Here is a 6,000-nt window from a genome sequence, read left to right on the forward strand (position 1 = left end):
TACCTTATTTTAAGGTAGCCTTTAAGCATTTTGTTTTGTTAACGCACGACCAATCTTTGTGGTTGTTACTGTCACTGTTAAGAAAACCTAATTTGTCACAATAGGAATTTTAACCTCAAATCAGAGGCACTGCCAAAAGGAGGGCACTGGGGGGCAGTGGCTCTTGTAAATTTCCCAGTTATGAATTTATTAAAACCGACATCAAGTTACATTAAGTTGTAATCGATTTCTTTTTTTTTTCTTTTATAGCAGGCTGACTGATACGCCTTAATATGACTGCATGATATAAATTCTGATATCCTTTTGTTAATTTTGAGCACCACCCCAACATCACAAGCAGCCAACTATTTAAAAACCGTTTTCTGATGCACCCCTCCTGAAACCTGATGAATATTACATCTCACCTGGCAGTCCATTTGAACAAATATTTCCACTCAGATACATGTTTAAGCGAGCCTGTTCCTGCCTCCATTATTACTCAACACAGATTCAGCACTTAGAGAAAAATACATGAGCAACACAGCTCAGTCCCCACACAGTTTTATCTGTATGTGGCTTTATTTACTTGTTATACATATGAGAGGTTATCATGTTTATATATAGATGAGTGCAGAAGTGTGTCAGAGCCCCACTTTTTTTTGTTGTTTTTTTGTCAGAATCAGTTCTGTGTTTACGAATAATTATTACTCGTGGTTTTCAGCCGATTCTTTCAGTTCTTGGTCAAATCGGACCCCTTTCTGTGAATGAACCTCAGCATACGTTCAGCAGGTCGGCATTATTTTCCTTCCTTTCCACCTGTTTAAAAGCTACCACTTGTTCTTCGTCCGACCTGAAAAACCCGACTGGCAGGTGGAGAAACACCGGAGGAAACTCAACCTTCCTCCGCCTATACAGGCTCAGCTATGCGAGTATCATTGTGACTCAACCTGAAAACGGAGGCCCAGTTTTGTTCAAGACAAAAAGTAAATACGGTGTCATTTTTAAGATGAGGAGAAATGATACTGAAAACATGAAGGCAAGGGCTCATAAGAAAACCGCTAAAATGATATGAAATTTCTGCGCAACGGCCTTCCTGTTATTTCTGGAGACCAGCCTGAGTTTCAGTGTGACATTCTTGACACGGGTTGGTGACGTGTGACGATGGCTGTGCGGCTTTTGATGACAGCATGCAAAACCCGTTAACACCAGATCCCCCCTGTCTTCCTCACTTTATTGAGAACTTAACTGGACTCACTTCCTTCTGGTTTGTAAAACCAAAGAAAAGAAAAAACAAAACAAAAAACTGTTATTCAAAACTTTGCTCCAGACTTTTCCAAAAAAGATGCAGCAGTTTGAGTAAGGAAGTAAAAGCTTGCATTGCATGCAGTCACATGACAAGGACACAGACATGCCATTCAGTGAATTTCAATGACACAGACAACTGAAACCAGTTGGTTATGCACTTAGATTCCACAATGCCAAGACGTGAACTGAAAGCAAACACTACTGCTAGTGTAAAATATCAGGTATTCATATATATATATTTTCCTTAAGTCATTGTATCAGGAATGGTAGGTGTGGTAGCATTAGCGCAGACGACTTTCCCGTCTTGCAAAAGTATGTGCACCCCCTGAAGCTTTTCCACATGACGTCATGTTGCAGCAACAAAGTTTAGTGTTTTTGGGGGGGATTTTATGTCATAATGTAGTTTGTTACGTGCATGAATGAAGGTTTTACCCCCCCTAATCAAATTACACTGTATTTATATTAAAATTCAGAATTTTGTGGTTGTAACATGACATATTGTGAAAATGTTTTAAGTCCTGCAGAAATGTGTCAGGACAATTTTGTTAGCCAACAACTAAGAGATTTGTCTGACCCATTTTTGAGACTGTGACTATGAGAGATTGAAGGAGGAGGGCATCATGAATATTATATTTTGTTCTCTGCAGGAAGACATCCCTTACAGGCTTCTTCATGAATGTTTTAATAATGCCCGCCTTTTTGGATCTCTTCGCAATGTTAGGTACCGAGGATTTATGGAAACGTCATAACGAGCCCAGCCAAATGGCCAGTTCCATGTGAGAGGTGGCAATTTCCTTTGAATAATTGAATTGAGTAACTATAATGAATATGTTTGATTGGTGAGAAAACAAGGAAGCTAATATCTGAAGATGCCTGCTGGGCTGGACTGAGTCACACCGCCTACCTGCTTTCCCTTGTTTGTTCTGTGATAAAGTTAAACAGTAATTAGCTGATGAGATATGTAGGTCTGCAGTTCAGCTACTTTGCACCCGATGTATCAAATTAGGAGCCGTCCGCGGCTGATGATCAGAAATTCTATCGTGATAACCGATAATCTTATTATATTTTTCAAAAACAGAAAACGTTTTCATTTTTATTCATGCGGAGATTGGAAAAAAGTCAGCAGCATTACCTGGTCCTTCAACAGATAATAAATTCCAACTGCTTGTTTGATGCTTTCTCAGTGTGACCACAAGGTGGCAGAATTACACCGTTTCCTCAGCATCCACTACACGGCACAGTGAGGGATTTAAATTTTTCTTCGTCAAAGATTGCAAACAAAAATTTGTTTAGACTCACTTATTTAATCAGTTATTTAATTTATAAACTGAGGAAATTGTCTGAGTATATTGTATAGTTCAAGGCATTAGCTTTATAGAAGAGACAATATCTAATCTAATCTAAACTAATATGCTGTGGATATTTAATATGTCAGAGTCTTTTGTTTTGGTAAAAGAAAAAGAACACCCCTTTGGGGCAAAGGTCAGGAGATCAACTAACCTAACCATACAGCAAGAGCCACAACAGAATGATTCGGATCAATTTAGACAATTGTAGAAAATTAGTCTCAAAAATGGTCTCAAAAGGAGAAAAAAAAGCAGGTAAAGACATCTAGATTTAATGTGTGCTAACCAAGAAGTAAAGCTATTTATGATTCGTAGTTATTTTTGGGACCAACGAACAAACAAATGGATGCATGCTGTCAGTGTCGGCATCACAAACAGCCCCCTCAACCTCCTACTGTGTTAAGAGACGTGCTCTGTTTGAATGCGCACTCGATTAGATCAGCTCTGTCTTAAGTTACGTCTTCCATCGCCGCAGCAAAGGGTTTCCACTCAAGAGATCCAGTTTTCTGGCGGCGTTTGGTTTCTTCAAAGTAACAAAATCCTGCAACTAGTGGTGCTCTCCAAGTCATAATCTGCATCCACACTTTAACTTTCACGAATTTATAACAAAATAACAACAAAGTGTGCAAAGCGATCTTGTGTTTCTGTTGTGTAGAACCAGCAGAGAACCTTGACTGGATTTTAAGGAGATTTGAGGCGAGGGAATCGATGCGACGGGTCTGGGGGAGGGGCGATCAGGTAACACGGTGCGTCATTGATACGATCATGAAACACACTGCTATAGTTAGACAGAGACGACGGGTCCAATAGATGATACTTACAAGCTGCTAAAGGGTGAAGGGATGATGGTGCAGCATGATACCGTCACCACCATGTTTTACTGTGTGGATGATGATGTGTTTGTGGTTGTGTGCGGCGGTATTAGTGTTTAGGGTGTGGCCCAAAACGTTCAAATTCAAGTACCTTTTCCAAATGTTTGTCCTGTTCTCTACATGTGGCATTGCGAACTGCAAACGGGACTTTTGTTGGTTTTCTCTCTCAGCATCTTCTCCGCCCTGCTTTTCCGGATAACACCATCCGTGCCTGTCAGTTTAGTTGGTGAGTCATCTCTTAGAGGGCTTGCAGTTGAGTGGTTCTGTATTTATTTTAAGATGGTGGATTGAACAGTACTCTGTGCGATGTTTAAAGCTTCGAAGCAGTTTTTCTTTTTTAACCTAACCCACACAAGCCTGCTCTGTTGCTTGGTTTTCATACTGCTTTGAATACATTTTTAGAAAAATTGGAAACCAGGTATCATTTTTCTAACACTTCACAAATATGCGCTACTTTGTGTTAGTCTGTCACACCAAATCTGAATAGAATAAATTGATTTTTATGGCTGTTAAGGGCCAACGTGTGATGAGGTTGAAGGTCACAAATAACTAAGCTAATCTTTACGATAGGGACAAATGAACATTAATCCTATTCTGACAATTTCACATTTCATTTACTAAAAAGAAGTCGACGACCACTAATAAAACTAATACACAAACTAAACGAGTGCGTCTTTCACCTTTTATTAAGTGTTTCCTGTCTACCTGACTACAATAGCCAGAATCAATATTTGGTGTCAGAGACAATCTTACCTCCAGTGGATATTTGAATGCGATTTGACTGCATATGTAAATCGAGCACAGCAAGATTGGTGGCGAGAGTGTGTTGATTCCATGCCCTGAAATCACTCATTTGAAGATAGAAATGAGTGAAATAAGAATAATCTTGCATTAAAGTCCAATTTTACAGTGCCAGAGCATGTTATTTTGCTAGACATAGGTGATTTGATTTATTTGCTACATATTACTGCAGTCTACAGTGAAAATTTGCAGAAGCTGAAATTATTATTATTATTTTTTTCCTACAGCAAACCTTTTAACATGCAGTAAATCAAAGTGAAAGGGATGACATCGGAAATTAATCACATCAACTGAAATGAAAATAAAATTTGAGATTTTTTTAATTGTATTTGTTGTGGCTGTTCTGGGTAAAACCACTAATCCCTTTATGGTCAGTAATCTACTGATAGTCTGCTTTGGGATTACGTGATGCCAAAAAAAAAATATATCTATCAGCATGAAGTCACCCATAGACTGTCATATTTCACTAGACTCCATCCAGTCAGGGATACGAAGGCCCATCATCAGAAACGGGATGTAATATAAAATCTTTTAGCAGTTGATATATAGGTAAATTGAATTAGATTTGACATTTAAACATTTTCCTAAATATTCATTAGTTAAACTTATTTAAAATGCTGTTACCAAGAAAACCAAACAGGTAAATATGGCTTGACCCAGACCAATCGGAAACCTTACAGATTTTTGCAGACTGGTTGGAGACTTGCAGCTCAAGGATGGAGAACTTTTTTTTTTTTTTTTTAAGTTTTTGCCTAAAGGTAATCAGTGTTATCATAAAACTGTGCTTGCTCTCTTACTGAGAGATATTTGTTGTCAATCTTTGAAATGCAGTAGGCAAAGCTCTACCTACGCTACTTTGTATTAATTGTTGGCATGTGTTGTAAGGCTGCATAAAGTTTGGTTTTGTGATCGGTAACAGAGCGTGCCGTTGTTTTTCTCCACTGTGGTTCAGATGAACAGACATCGGGCCTAAAATGTCAACTCTATGTACTTTTATCCAACCCGTTTCAAAGTATCAGATTTCAGACTCATCCTTTTGTCCAAATATGGGGTTTCAGGCTCTCAAACCAACCAAGACAGCAACTGCTGGATAACATCACGGCGGTTTCCTCTTACGCTATTCAGGCTATGCACTTGAGATAAATAATGAGCCCTTTCAAACTGATTATTTATAGCTTCAGCAGGTATTAGGCTGGTGATGGTGACTCTGTAAAGGAGGCTTTTAAGTGGAGTCGTGGCGAGGTAAATGGTTTCGTCTCACTTCCTATTTTTGTATAACTGAAACCTCACAAATCAGTATGCTACATTAGTTTAAGATTGCTAATGAGCAGGTATTAGGTGGCATCATGTATTCCCAGCCGGAGGTGCAGTGAAGTGTGCTGAAAGTCGCTGGGGCGCTCAGTTGCAATCCCTTGGGTGGTGTGCTGTCTGAATGACTGCTTGTACCAGGTTAGCGGAATCTCAAAGAGTGACGATGTTTACCTTTAAGCTCGTTATGTCTAATTAACTTTAAAAGGTGAAGTATAGTTGACATGTGGTGAGATGGTGTTCATTTAATGGGTAACCTGAATAGAGAGACAACATCCAGGCTCACCTGTAGGAAAGCGAAAGCAAAACTAAACTAAACAGGTCCGATTTGACATGTAAATGTCTTCTCAAAGTGCGCTTGTTGACATAGCCACTTCAAACACCGGTGA

Source organism: Poecilia reticulata, chromosome 23, assembly GCF_904066995.2.
Source record: "Poecilia reticulata chromosome 23, P_reticulata-male-v2, whole genome shotgun sequence".
Lineage (NCBI taxonomy): Eukaryota > Metazoa > Chordata > Actinopteri > Cyprinodontiformes > Poeciliidae > Poecilia > Poecilia reticulata.